This window comes from Alligator sinensis, unplaced genomic scaffold, assembly GCF_000455745.1.
Source record: "Alligator sinensis unplaced genomic scaffold, ASM45574v1 scaffold527_1, whole genome shotgun sequence".
NCBI classification, from domain to species: domain Eukaryota; kingdom Metazoa; phylum Chordata; order Crocodylia; family Alligatoridae; genus Alligator; species Alligator sinensis.
In genome coordinates, this window is record NW_005841958.1 from 122,108 (window position 1) to 131,281 (window position 9,174).

At 39.7% G+C, this 9,174-nt stretch overlaps 1 protein-coding gene across 2 annotated transcripts in view; it reads right to left on the reverse strand.

The window, feature by feature from the left end:
* The window catches only part of PLPP4 (phospholipid phosphatase 4), a 70,135-nt gene that overhangs the window by 13,368 nt on the left and 47,593 nt on the right, over nt 1-9,174 (reverse strand). The window lies entirely within an intron of this gene.

Here is a 9,174-nt window from a genome sequence, read left to right on the forward strand (position 1 = left end):
CTGAACTTGGGGGAGAGGGTATGCCTGGAAAGGAATTTACAATGTAAAAAGATTCGGTGCAGATACAAATGTTTCAATATATTTCAAAGATATCTCTGGATTCAATTTACTTGCTTCTATTTAGCATACTTAGTTAGCAGTTATGACAGAACCCACATGCCAAATTTCTTTATACTGGATGTTTTTTCCACTAACAGCTGTCGATGGAGCTAGAGTAGAGATAATTAAAATTTATATGATTTTAGCACATTTTAAGGTTCTGTTGTTAAATTAAAATCAATGTCAAACACACAGCTCTGGAAAGCAATCCCTTCTGTTTCTCCAGTTACTCAGAGACTGTACTGCCATTCTCGCCTATAATCTAAACCAGTCTGGAAGAAACAGCTGTAGTAATACAAGTATACTGCACTTTCTATGTTCATTTCCTAATCCTGTTACTAAACTCCAGTTCTAAGAGTAAACTAGAAATAATCCACTGAAAATTCCCATCATTTAAAATTTTAGTTTCAGCCAATGTATGTCTGATTCTGCTTCTAGAGGCAAGGGTCTTTGTGAATGAACTCTTTTATGGGACCAACTGCATGCTTGGGATAAAGTTAGTCAACCTTTTGAATCCAAGGCATTCTTCATCAGGTCTCAGGAAAGAAACAAGGACAGCAATGATTAAAAATAGTGGGTAGGGCTGTGAAAGTGGACAGGTGAGAAATTCCCAGGCTAGCAGACAAACAATTAGTAAAAGAAAAGATTCTAACTCTACTCATACCTGCACAACCTGGAAAACAGTTTATAGCTAGGACCAACTGCTTTATGGATGCATGAATAGAAGGCAATACATCTAATTCATACAATAAATTCATTATCCTGCTTTTGTTTAATTCCACAGCAAAATTCCTAGTGATGTTTGGTCAGGCCTAGATTTGCTTTCTAATTTCTTTTTAAAGCTCTTCAAATGCCCTTCAGCGCATATTTTCCATGATACAAAGTAATTACTTTTGTGCTGTCCAGATGCATCTACAGTTTTAATTTGCTTCTACAATGGAGTATCTTCTCAAGTTTAAACCACACAGACAATTGAACATAATTACCAAAAGCTTGCTTTTCACCTTAGCACATGCAAATAAACCAGTTCCTTTGAACAGAGGCGTCAGGGAAGGGGTGGGTTGTATATCAAATATCAAACTGGGGCTCCAAACATCTAGTTCTTTCCTAGACCTCTTCAATCCAAGTTCATTTCAGAAGAGTCTCCCTTTCAGAAGAAGGCAGGAAGTGAACTTTGAAGGCAATTTCAGAATAATAAAGGCTTCCTAGAGAACCGTTTCTTTTAGGACAGATGTCTGTCAACAAGTGACTCCTAGATGACTATAAACCTACTTCATCCAACTCAAACTGAATTATAATTCTTCCCTGAAAGGTTTATATTGTTCATGATTTTTTCCTTCTTCCAATTTCCATTTGGAAATCTCCCTTGTGATTCCTTCCATGATTACAAGAACCATGACTGGAATACCTCCAGTGCAGCTGAAAATGCAATAATTTGAACCAGTGAAACTGTGTGTGTAATATCTGCACACATCTAAGCTATCTAAGAGTTCAGCAGATTTCAATAAGCATCTGAAATGTCTACTGATTTTCCCAATTCCTAAACTGCTAAGTGATACACTTGTGACAGAGGTGTGCAGTTCATAGCAACTCATACACAAAATTGCTGTACTTTGAAAAGCAATTCCAGTGCAGAAAAAAACAGCAAATCTATTTTACATTTCCTTCTGATGAATAACATAGTTCACCAGAGTAAAAACACCAGAGAGGAATTGCTTTGCATCTCTCCAGATTAGGCACCAACACTGAAGAGGAAAACAGCTATTAAAATTTGTTCATATGTTAACGTCAATGCCTTATATTTTATTAATGTGGTCAGAATATAAACGGCATCTGGTAATCAGAAAAACAGATTTCTGAGTATCTACATCAATATTTGTTTATTACCAGAGGGTGCAGGAACCACTTTTCTTCCTATACACCATGCAGCTAAAAACATGGGTGCCTGTCCCTTATGTTCTTTAATCTAACTATTTTTACTTCAGGCACAAAATTTCCATACTCATAATACAACCAATATTGGATTGCATTAAGATGCTGCAAGGCCAAAGATCTTTTATAAAGGCAGTGAAACAAATATTATTACTCAGAGCATAGTGGTACCCACTGACATAAAAAAGAAATGCCCTGAAATCCATTTCAATATACTTAGTTCCTAAAAGCACCCCTCCCCCCCCCCAAAAAAAAGGCTTTTCTTTTAAGAGAAGATCATTAAGTTCAAATTGGGATGAGAAGTAGAGAACATGCTTGATATTTATCATTTGCACAGCCCCTCTCACCTCTGGGATTCTCAGAGAACTAGAGAGAGACAAAAAAAAGAAAAGTATTTGGAGAGTCTTTGCTTCAGCTATACAAAGTAAAAACAAAACAGATCATCAACAGGAGGTTTCAAAAATTTCTTTGTAAATGGCTCCATTTACATTTCTCTTTGGTGAGAGAACACTTTGAATTTTTAAACACTGGTGGTAAATCAAATGGAGCAGAAATGTCCAATTGCCGAATGGAATAGGGACAGTGGGGGAGTTGTTGGGACCATCTGATGCAGATCTGAACTGCTGAGTAGTGACAGTTTGCTCCTTACTACATGCATTATAAACACACAGACTACTGAAATGAATATCTTAGAGGTACTGTCTCCTGTAGATGCCTCTTAGTCAAGCCATCTATGTAAATTTTTATGCTTGATTTCTGGGCTCACTGCTAAGTCTCTGTGGAGATAATTAAGAACTTTGCTTTGTGGAAAGAAGTCTTCTGAGTTATGACTTTTCACTTTGTGCACTCAGATTTTTCTTGGGAATTCCCTCTGCAGTACATAAGCAAATGGAAAGCAGATTGAGATGTAGCTAGCTATATCCCTTGCAAACAATAAGCGGGTGCATTGTAGTACTATAACGTACAGGGCTTTGAATTTGAAACAAGATGGTAAATGAAATGTGAAGGCTTAAAGCATTGGACAAATTCAGATTAGACCCGACTCCCAGAACACAAGGCAAGTCAATCCTATGTTCTTTCCAGAGCTTCTGTTTCTCCCTTTATTCTGTGCAATCTAATCTACAGAGCAGCATCCAGAACCATAACAGCGCTCTATATTGCTCTGGAAATTGGTGACAAAAGTTAATGACATAAAAGAATGCTTCTGCAAAAGTGCAGTAGAAATTAATTGTAGATTTAGCTTGACAGGGTCAGAGCCCAACAAACTGGCTGGCAAAAAAAAATCTAATCTTTTTCTCATGATCCATATTAGTTCAGAGCGTGCAAAACCTCCACTGAGTTCCTCATCAGAATGAGTAGGATCGATATTTACAGTATAGACAGAGAGGCAACATTTGTCTTAAATTGTCTGTGCCTGCAAATTCAAGGTCAGATAAAAAATATTGAGTGACAGACATGAAATTCAGAGGGACTTTTCCTCCACGCAATATGAAAAAGTGGAGCAATGAAGCTCTAGCTTGTGATTATGAAACTAATATTCTCTATCCTGGCTTTACATTGCAATATCATGAGATTAATTTTCCTCAACCTGGGACTCAGCTGTTTTCCCCCCTGGTCTCCGTGTGTACAGTATCAGCTGCAGAGGAGAATGTGGAATCAGTAGATAAAGGGGGAAGATCCAACTGCATACTCTGAAAACATTGCTTTATACTCTGTGGAAGCCACTTTTTGCTTGATGGCTACATTTTGAAGATATGCTTACTCAACAGCATTAAGAGGAACAATTCGTTCGTATAAAGGGAAACCTCTGTGGAATTATATGTGAATTCATTCCTTCACATTCAACCAATGTAATGTATTTCAGGGGGGGATGCTCAAGGTAAAGACAATAGCTCAGTTGTACTATGCCAAAAATGGACATACACCCTGACCACACGTTTGGGTATTAAACATATGAAACAAATTGTCCAATATTATATTAAAACAATTGTTATGATTTTGCGTTAAGAAGATAGATTTAAAACAATCAGCCGACCCGTTGGTATAGATCTTTCAGTTCCATTTTCAGCTGCTTTATTCCTGGTTGTAATTAATATTCAGAGCCACCTATATAATGAAGACAAGGAATGACCCACAGCAAGCCTGCCTAGGACCAGCCAGTACAATCTGAAATGAATGAGTCAGTTGGATTCAGCTGAAAACACTGTTAACTAAGGTGAAGATTGATACTGTTTTAAAGTCCTGATATAAATATATATCTGGCTTTATAAAAAGAATGAGAGGAGAAAATTATCTAAATATGTATTCCAAAAAAAGTAACTAATTTCCAGCATTTGCTCAATCCCAATCTTGCTGTTACAAATCAAAATCAGCATTTAGGAAGTGCTAAGCACACTCAAACATCACTCAAAGAAGTTGTGAAAAACCTTGCAAGGTTGGACTTGAAGTGGTCAAGCATCACAGAACTTGGCACGCGTTATGTTAAGAAAACAGCCCTATTTAAAAGATGTACTATGCTATTACTCTTTGTGCAGCAGTGACATTGAGAGCTGAGGTGAGGTTCCCATTATGTTAAGCAGTGTGCAAACATACAGTTAGGGTTGTGTCTCTCAGAGTTTACAATCTAAATAGACAAAAAAATGGCAAAAATAGCAGAGGCACAGAGAGGTGAAGTGATTTGCCCACAGTCATTCATTGAATCAGTGTTACAGCCAGAAATGTTCCCCTGAAAGTCCAATCTGGGTCTTGGCCAGTGGACATGGCCAACTCGCATTGTTCATACAGTTTCTCCCTCTGTTTCATAGTTGTTAGGGGCTGAAAGGATAGCATTTATAAAAAGTTCTTACTAAACAATATATATAGATGCCAGTTTCTTAAGAGATTGTGAGGAAGGGAATACTGATGGGAACAAGGAGGATTTGGTTTTACTATTAATGGTTGATAGCAAGAGCCATCTGTCCTAGCAGATCCATAGTGTTCTCACAGACTTCTCCACTCAGCATGGCAATGCTTAAAAACTCTGTCTTGCCCAGAGAGATCATCCAAATCAATGGGATTAGGTGCCTAAGATGCCTGTACATTCAACTGATGAACTCCCATTGACCTTAGTTTGGTGTCTCTAATGGGCCTAATGCTCAGCCAGGAAGAGATGATAATTAACTAATGGGGAACACTGAACATGGGATTGTCTGCTCTCTTGTTCTTCCTCAAAACTTAGGCAACTAACTCAGGATGGCACCGTAGGTACTTCTATCAACATAGAATCCAGGCCACCCAGAGGGAAGGTACCTTTCTCATTAGGGCATCTAATGAACACCACTAGCACACTGACTTCAATATGTAGCACAGCACCGTCAAAAGGCATTGTGTTGGTGATACCCATCCTTTACGCAATAGCCTATGTATTCACCCAAGAAGTGGGAGGACTGAATTCTAAGTCCACCACAGCCTGGGAACATTTGAACATACAACTTTCACTCCCCAGAATGCTCTAACCACCAAACTATAGAATAGGCCAAGTGTAAGGGGTCCTCCACCCTATCTGTTGAGTCTAGGTCACTGGACAACCAGGAGTGCACATCACAGAGCAGAAGGACAAGAAACAAGAGACAGCCTTATTCTGTGATAAGGATACTCCCCTTGGATGTTCCAGACATCACCACCAGGAATTTTTATGCATTTTACATTGATATTAATTGATTTACAAAACAGAATGTCCCTGACAGCAGGAACTTGACCAGGAGTGCTTTCCCTCAAGATCTCCCACTTTGTGGGCACATCTACATGTGCACTTGACTGCGCGGCAGACTAATTTGCTGCACAGCAAAGCGTCACCATCTGCACATGAGTGACAATTAAGCCAGCGTAGATTAATTTACTGCGCTATCAGATAGTCCCGTCAAAGACAAGTACTATCCTATGGCAGAGGAAATTACTGTGCTTAAACATGTGTGGATGGTGATATCCACATAAGTTTACTCTGGCTCAAACTGCACCAGAGTTTATTCAGTCACTTTAATTGCACATGTAGATGTGTCCCCTGGGTGAATGTTTTGTAACAAGAAGCCCCTTCTTGCCTGCACATCCTCCCCCCACCATTTTACGTATTTCTTTTTCCCTCTAGGTATTGACAGAGACCTAGCGCACTCATTGCATGGGTGTGGCAAGGCTCAGAGCAAGCCAGAAAGCTGAAGTTGCTTTCTATAGGAGAAGCCTACAAACTACATCTACAGATCAATTGAGCTCAGTGTCACCAAAGAAAATAAAAGAACTAAAATACCCACTTCAAAGCAAAGGCTATATGAGACAAGAAAAGCCAAGGTGCACTGAAAACATGACTGTAAATTTATCCTGATGAACACATTCCCACTTTGATTAAGACCTATTTCCCAAAACAAACTTCCCATATCTGTCTAAAGTTTTATGCTAAATCAGTCTACTGCATCTAATGTAACACTTATTGTCCCCAGTGGCCGTTGATCCTCACTACCTCACGTTTGCATTTATTAATTAAGGTATATTTCTTTTTATATTTCATCTGTCTTGTCTTTACCCTGGCATTCTGTGTTTTATATTTTATACCTTAACTTTTAACAAATGTATTTTTCTTTAAAGTAAAGCCATACCTTGTATTACGAAAATTATTCATATAAGAATACATTGAAATTGTACCACTGGAATTGCATTGCTGTAGTGGGGCTGGTTTCCTGAATAAATGAGAGTGAATCTGAGTGAGTGATTAAGTAATAGGCAGAGCCAGCTGCAGTTACATGTTAACGAGTGGCAATTAACAGCTCCCTGCTGCAGACTGACTGGAGGAAGGTATCAATGCCACCGCCTGGAACTCCACTGTATGTGCAACAAGGTATATGGTTTGAGGTAATCAACACTGGAGACCGGTTCCTGGGACTAGATGATCCCCAACAGAATGCTCCTGCAACCCTTAACAATACCACTGTTAAATTAATCGAAATCACAAACTGCCTCCTGAAACTGCACCATTGGGCAGAACCCCCAGTGACTGTGACTAACAGCTGTCATGCACCACTCAAGACCCATGTGGGACAGTGACCTCTGGATCGGGCAGCCAAGATGATGCTATGGGATCACAAAAGTCTGCCGGAGAAGGGATAAAAGGCAGAAGTGTGACCCTCAGCAGCGCCCTCTCATCCAGCACCCAACCTACTGAGACAGAAGGAAAAGCAGGCAACCCCCTTCTGGAAAAGGCATCACCTTGAAGGAAGCTGACCATTGACAGCAGACTCCAGCATCCCAGATAAGTATAAACCATCATTGGTGCTACCCTACTATTGCAGCAATTGTGCATGTGAGTGCATGTGAGCTAAGGTGACCAGTACCCATCATAACCCCCCAGAATTTGCACTTATAATTTTATTGTAACTTCACATCCCATCTAATAAATTAGAATTTATGATGATCCTGAGAGTTGGTCCTTTGTAGCCAACAGTTCTCACCACTGAGTTAGCGTGAAAAAGTAAAGATCAACAGTAACAGTAGCTGGGCATGAAAGTGAATGTGGGTGCTGTGCTTTGTACTAAACTTAGCACTGTGGATGTCAATCAGGAGTTAGGGATGCTCTGCAAATGCCAACTGAGTGTGGAATAGGTAGCATTTAAGCAGCTACCAGAATTGGTCATACTAGAGTAAGGAGGTGGTGTGCTTAATCTGGATTGCTTGTGAGCTGATACACTTATAAAAGTGAAAGCACCTATGGAACTTCTAAAGCTAAAGTTGAGGTACCTAATGATTCTAGGTGCTTAGCAGTTATGGTACAGGGTCAACCTGAATCCTTTTTGGACTTAGGCACCCAAGTTCCACCCGAGTCCCCTGTAAGCACCTATGAGAGTGGTTTAGATCTAGCCTTATGTGCTGACATCCAAAGAATAATATATCTCAAAATAGAGGAAAAGAGATTTAGCTGCATTCTATTCCTCCATTTCCTAGCTATCCTGATAGCATCACACACAGACTGTTGGGCCTGTGGGGCTGCTTTAGCTCCAATGAAGATTCTATATTTGCAAACCTTTGTCCTGCTCAGAATGGAAGCTGAAACAGTCCTGGGAATTGTAGTTCAAGCCAAGGACTTTTAAAAGGAAATTCTACAGTTCACTCTGCTAATACTGAAATCTATTTACTCCCAACTACAACCAACAAAGAAAGCTTCATTGCACGTGCACATTACGTTCCCTAGCATTCATTTCTGTACGTATCGTTAGTTATTCCTTTTTTGCTGGTAGACTGATGGTTACGTAGACCTGCAAGTCAAAGGTGTCTAATTGACTTTGTCTGAAGTATTACTGAAAACCTATTCAGTTCCTGTACAGCACGTTCTACCCACAATGCATACCTAAGGGATGTTACCAAGGATTCTCTCTATCTCTCTGTTTATCAAAGGAATGCACAATTTTCATTCAAAGTCAGGCTTTTTGGAATACTAGCTACACATGGGACCACCCTGTCACATATACAGGCTGGCTTGCTGCACAGTTAGCTTACACAGCCTCTTGGGTTTACTGTTGCTATGCAGAATACAGTCTATTTTGTTTGAGGAAAACAGCCATTTTGAAAGGCCATAATTTAAAGCAAGAAGGAATCATCAGTGCTGACTTCCTGTTTATTGCTGGCCATTAACTTTCATCCTGTCCCCCCTACATTGAGCTAAATAGCTTGTATTTGATCAAACCCCATCAAGACAGCCTTGATGTACAAACATCAAGGGGTGGAGAAGCCACCACCTCCCTTATTAATTTGTTCTAGTGGCTAATCAACTTCCTAAATGGTGCCTTTTTTCAACTTAATTTTGTTTGGCTTCAGCTTCCCCCCATTGTTTTGCCTTTTGTTGGATTAAAGGTTTGGGGATCCAGTATTCCCATCCCAAGAAGCTACTTATAGATTATAAGTGCTACCACTGAATCTTCTGCTTTGATTACCAGAGCAGATTGAGCTCCTTAAGTAACTGTATTTTTTCTATCCTTGAAATCACTGTTGAGGCTCTTTCTGCTCCCTCTGCAAACTTGCACAACCCTTTATAAATGAGAAGTGGAGTAGGATTCCATTATAGGTCTCATCAAAGGTGAATCTACACAAGATGTTTACTATGGAGTTGCCTACTTAGCTCAGCAG